This window comes from Cibotium barometz, chromosome 39, assembly GCF_041138505.1.
Source record: "Cibotium barometz isolate CiBa-2024 chromosome 39, ASM4113850v1, whole genome shotgun sequence".
Lineage (NCBI taxonomy): Eukaryota > Viridiplantae > Streptophyta > Polypodiopsida > Cyatheales > Cibotiaceae > Cibotium > Cibotium barometz.
The window spans coordinates 21,540,438-21,546,990 of record NC_141084.1 but is presented as its reverse complement, the minus strand read 5'-3'; positions in this window follow the sequence as shown (position 1 = coordinate 21,546,990).

Genomic DNA, 6,553 nt, shown 5'->3' with positions numbered 1-6,553 from the left:
CAGCACAAGTCTGGGAATTCAGAAATCCCCCCCGCACGCAAAAAACCAAAGAACAGATCGCACGCTCACACGCGGAGCAGAAAAATAACAAAAGAAACAGATTTGCAGAAGACAAATTGCAGAGACAGATTGCAGAACACGGAAACACTTCAACAACAAACACACAGTCACCTTTCCTACAGTGTAAATTTCACTTCACGCAGCAGCCTGAGCTGCAAACTGGAGCTTGGTGCAGGGCATCTCCCCGGCAGCGGCGCCAAAAATGTGCGCTTTTGCCGCACAGGTCATAGCTGGGGACTTGCCGAACACCGTATGCGAGCCACGAATGGCTGCAAGCATACAACCAGGAAAGCAAGCTCAAACAAAATGCAAGGGTGTGTCACTCACCGCTCTAACCGCCGCCGTGAAGGATTCCCGCGTCGCAGCAGTGAAGAAGGAGCCGCCGTCGCCGCTACACAGTGCTCGATCGCTCTCTCACTCTCTCTCTCTCTCTCTCTCACACACACACACGCAGGAGAAGGAAACAAGGAGATAAGGCAAGAGCACTCTTGTATTCACAACACATGAGAATGAGGGTTTTAGGGTTACATTTGACTCTTATAGGTGACTTGGCCGTTCACACATGGGCGCCCATACATGGCCGGTCGATCCTAACCCTTACCCTGCTGATATTTAAGGTGCGCCTCTCATCGGCGATCACCTAATCCCTTTATCCTTAACATATGGTGCCGACAAGCCCGGCCCATGACTCAGAATATTTAAATTAATGACGTAAAACATAGTACGTCTCAATGTCCGTCACATAGGTTAACACTCCTATTTCTAATAGATGCCATCAAAGCGACATGCCTTATGTGGAATCTCCCATCTATGGTAGATGCCATCAGACTGATTGTGTGATGTATTTAATGATGGTGCATGCACCTCTCGTGTATCTGTTGTTGGTGGTGCACTTCTATTTCCTAGGTAGTCCACTAAATGCTCCGAGATGGTCCAGTGAGATGGTATGGGGTGATTCATTGTGGCGGTGATCCAATGTGGCATCCTAGGATGTTATGGGGCTGCAATAGTCCAATGTGGGCACTACAAAGAGAGAAGATCATTGTAACCAATTGTCTTTCAACAATATGCATTGACTCCATGGTCATATTCTAACATGCCATCTAATCCCAAGCGGCTAACTCACCACCATCTCACATGTGATCACACATGATTACAAGTGCCTTATATTATCACTGAAAGATGGCCACTACTAGAAATACTTAATAGGGACAAGGAATGAACTATGAAAATGTAGAATCTTAATATTGGAGGTCATTGCATCATGTAGCCTCAACATCCGTTGTTGGTTTCATGATCATATTTATCTTTCACACATTCTATTAGGCCATGCCTTAGCTCCTAGCAGGGGTTGTGGGTATGTGAGGGTGTAGATAAAGGTTGTCACTTAGGTTTAAGTTTTTTCCCCCTTTTTTTTTTCAAGCTAGCCTATAGGCAAGAAACCATCCATATCATTAGCATGCAAAGGGCAATAAAAATGAGGTTTGATTTACATGTTATTGTTGGAAATGCAAATATTATGATCTATAAGCATACATTTTTCACTTTGGTTTAGTAAATTATACCTATAGAAAAGAGTATGTTAGTCGTGGAGGTCTTTAGCTCCAGTCGGCTGCCTACATGTAGTAGTATATATAACCGGCATGCCTCCCTCGTATTTGAGTCGCTTAGCATTGCTTGCCTAGCTTGTCTGGCTGCAGTCCCTCACTTACGAGGTTCTCCCCTCTTGCTCGGGACATGTATTCCTTTTGGTGATTATATTGAGAGCAGGCTCTCACCTGTGTTTCCTCTCCATCTCTCTCTCTCTCTCTCTCTCTCTCTCTCTCTCTCTCTCTCTCTCTCTCTCTCTCTCTCTCTCTCTCTCTCTCTCCTGTGTTTCCACTTTCCCTTCTTCCGCTGCACATTCTATTAATGTATCAGAGCGCCGGTGATTTTCAGCGTTGGATGCTCCCTCCTCTACCTCTTCATATCTGCGTTTTTCCGCCCATGGCCGGCGACAACAAGATACTGTCTCTTCAACCCTTTTTAGGCATCATTAAACAACATTCCAAATCATCATTACATTCACATGCAAATTCAAACCTGAGGAAACATTGAACAAACTCCATAGCCTTCTGCAAGCCAAAAATTATTATGAAAAGTACAAATGCATTTATTATTATGAGATACCTTAGTATCCAACACACTACACTATAGAACCTTAGTATCCAACACACAACACTATATAATTGCCACCCATTTTTGGTTGATTCAAATGGTGCCAACAAACCACCTACATGCACAGAACCACCACCCATTTTTGGTTGTGGCTCCAAAAAGTGAGCTTGTTTACACTTGCCTTATCACGGAGCCCCTAGTTTGGCTAATGTGGTGCTCCAAGTAGCCCTTTGTTGCCCAAACCACCACTCTAAACAATCGTGCAAAATTGAGGTAGAGCACAAAATCAAATAATCACCACTCCAAATAATTGTACACTTGCCTTAACACGGTGTCCCTAGTTTGGCTAATGTGGTGCTCCAAGTAGCCCTTGGTTGCCCAAACCACCACTCTAAAAAAATTTACAAAATTGAGGAATCAAGGTAGAGCACATTTTTTTAAAAAAGTTGTAATATTAGGAGAGAGAGCTGCAAAATTCGGAATGCCAAAACAACAAAATCACCTCTTACAAAAGCATTGATTCACCCCCCCAATGTTTCCAATCTTTCTTTGGTTGCGTGAACACATGGTGTGCATAATTAGGGTTGGTGATAATGATCATGTATTCTTGCCGATGTTTGAATAAGCTTCAAAGAAAGGAACTTGATTTTCATCCTTAAAAAAGGGAATTTATGAAAGGGGCTTGCTCTAGTGTGCACTCGGCAGGGGTAAGTAACGTGGTCATTCATTGTGTTTGGCATACTCAAGCCACTTAGAGTATATATTTCCAACAAACATATGGTTATGCAGGAGTTGAACTCATCTCATCCTCTTTCATATTGTGCTGCTTAACCATGAAAACTATGAATGATCGTTGATATCACAGAAGTGAGATTTTTTAGATATTTTAGTTTTGTAAAAGAAAGCTTGTGGAGCAAGCAAGGATTTTAGAGATATTTTACTATCCAATTTTTGTAAAATAAAAGCTTGTAGAGTAAGCAAGGGCTAAAATAGCCGTGTAACCTATTTTTGAAGTAATAAAATTTATAAATACTCAAGCGGGGATGCTTTTGGCACACGCTTGGGGGGGCAGTTGTTGGGACCCAATCTAGTGTTTCTCCCTCGCGTTTGTATTTTTTGTTCAACACACTTCCTAGGGTATGTGGTTTCCCGTTTCAGTGGTATCAAGAAGAAGAAGAAGAAGAGGAGGAGAAAGAGGGAGGAGAAGACGAAGAAGGAAAGAATAAGAAGAAGAGGAGGAGGAGGAGAAAGAAGAAAGAGAAGAAGAAGAAGAAGAGGAGGAGGAGGAGAAAGAAGAAAGAGAAGAAGAAGAAAGAGGAGAAAGAAGAAGAAGAGGAGGAGGAGGAGAAAGAAGAAAGAGAAGAAGAAGAAGAAGAGGAGGAGAGAGAATAAAGAGAAGAAGAAGAAGAAGAAGAGGAGAGAGAAGAAAAAAAAGAAGAAGAAGAGGAGGAGAGAGAATAAAGAGAAAAAGAAGAAGAAGAAGAAGAAGAAGAGGAGGAGAGAGAAGAAAGAGAAGAAGAAGAATAAGAGGAGGAGAGAGAACAAAGAGAAGAAGAAGAAGAAGAAGAAGAAGAAGAAGAGGAGAAAGAAGGAGGAGAAGAAAAAGAAGAGAAAGAAGAAGGAGAAGAAGAAAAACAAGAAGAGAAAGAAAGAAAGAATTTTATTTATATTAAACAAAAAAGAAGAAGAAGAAGAGACCAAAAACGAATACTATTCTACAGTTATGACCAAACCAAATTTGATGTGTCCTCAACTCTATAAGGATTTGGGATTGAGTAAATTTTTGGGTTATGCACCTTACTTGGGCCAACGATATTCTAGGCCGTATGGTTATTTCACTTAACTAGTTTTCTAAGCCGTATGGTTATTTCACTTAACTAGTTTTCTAAGCCGTATGGTTGTTTCACTTAACTAGTTTATAGACTTAAGTTTGTGCATGAGGGTAGGTATTCAACTCGACTTAACTAGTTTATAGACTTAAGTTTGTGCATGAGGGTAGGTATGTTGTTATGTTTGGTGTAAGCATGATGCCTACCAAAATGATCTCTACCATGGTGCCGTGTTGAGTTTTCGACAATTATCAGCTCGACTTACGCACGATAAATCCTTATTTTTACTGAATAATTGCATTTTCAGTTATTAACGAACTGTTTTAAATTTTCGACAATTATCAGCTCGACTTACGCACGATAAATCCTTATTTTTACTAAATAATTGCATTTTCAGTTATTAACGAACTGTTTTAAATTCGCTATTTCTCTTAACTTTTTCATTTTGTAGCCAACAATACATGAAGGTAAGACCTTCTTACTTTTGCATTGGCAAGTTTCATATTCAAGTCTATTTTAACTTCAAGTGCAAATTAATCTTTTCATTATCATCTCGTTTGACATTAAGGTAATTATAAAGATTTAGACTTGTTTATTTAAACCATTTTAAAACCTATTAGTCTTGTTTGAATTTAAAGTTTGTGAAGTAATATATTCATTTCATTTGATTATCTTTACAATAAATTTTATTTAAGACTTTTTGTAAATTTCAAGGAGAGTTCTTATGCATCAAAAGTAGAACTTCTTGGAGGAACTAGTCCTTTTATCTTGAACTGTACTTTATGAAATTTTCACTATGTATTAGTCTTGTGGTATGGGACACGAGATTAATCCTATGTGAAGTATTCAGATGCATACTTATCTCTAGATTTATGTGGGATAATTTTTGGTGGTATGGGACACTAGAATTTACTACGTATAGAAGTCCTTGATACAATGTCTCTTTTACATGTGTGTGACAAATACTTAGTGATATTTATTTGTGATGGATAACTTATCACAATTAAGTGTTGAGAGGGTGATCCAAGTTTGTTAAGAGGATGATCTAACCAGCTGTGAAGACAAGTGTGAGGCGTGTAAGGAATGTGTGAGTTTGATTGTGAGTAAATCCGATCAACTTTTTTGGTTAATTCTTGAGAGGGTGACCCAAGAGTGCTATAAGAATTAAGAGCGAATTTGATTAATTCTTTAGAGGGTGACCCAAGTTGGTTGCAAATGAATCCAACCAGTTGTAACACGTGTGAGACGTGTTACAAGTTGATTAATTCTTGAGAGGGTGACCCAAGTTGGTTGTGAATGAATCCAACCAGTTGTAACACGTGTGAGACGTGTTACAAGTTGATTAATTCTTGAGAGGGTGACCCAAGTGTGCTATAAGAATTAAGAGCGAATTTGATTAATTCTTTAGAGGGTGACCCAAGTTGGTTGTGAATGAATCCAACCAGTTGTAACACGTGTGAGACGTGTTTGATCAACTTTGTGAATATGTACGACGCGTATGAAGACATTGTGAGTGAATCCAATGTGGGAGTTTGATTGTGAGTGAATCCGATTAACTCTAAGACACATGTGACGCGCGTAAAGAATGTGTGTGAGTTTGATTGTGAGTGAATCCGATCAACTCTAAGACACGTACGACGCGTGTAAAGACATTGTGAGTGAATCCAATGTAGGAACGATTAATGTGTTTAATCACCCGTGTGATATTTACAACCGAGGATGGTTGTTTTTTTAATCGGGAGGACTATCACGGGAGTGAGATTTTTTAGATATTTTATTTTTGTAAAAGAAAGCTGGTGGAGCAAGCAAGGATTTTTCAGATATTTTATTATTCAATTTTTGTGAAAGAAAAGCTTATAGAGCCAGCAAGGGCTAAAATAGCCATGTAAGCTATTTTAGAAGTAATAAAATCTATAAATACTCAAGCGGGGATGCTTTTGGCACACGCTTGGGGGGGTAGTTGGGACCCAATCTGGTGTTTCTATTCGCCACACTTCCCGAGGTCCACAGTTTCCCATTTTAGTTGACATCGTAGTGAACAAGAAAAATAAATGATATGTTTGTGAATGCATCGGGCTGGACGTATCACTGTAGCACACTTGATCCAAGCACCGCTTGGATGTTTGTGAACCGAGCCTAAGACTGGTTCCAAGTGTGCAAGAACGGCTTTTTTAATGAATTGAGCCTTAGATAAAGTTCCAAACATGCCGAGGGGCATTGAGAACATTTGTGAAGTGAGCCTAAGGGGCTTTACACATCCGATTCAGCGAGACCCAATTTTTTTTTTAAATTTTATTTTTTGCCAGGAAATGGGGTGGACGGGGGAGACTAGTCTCGAAGTCCATGAGTTTTGGGAAAGGAGGATCCTTGCCACTTTGCTGAGAAAATCTAACCTTGACTGATCCAAAAAAAAAAGAAAAAGAAGACCTTCTTGGGCCAACGTGAAGGGTGATGGTATGATGCATCACAATCACATGCGCCAGGGTGATTAGGTCATGGTATTATTT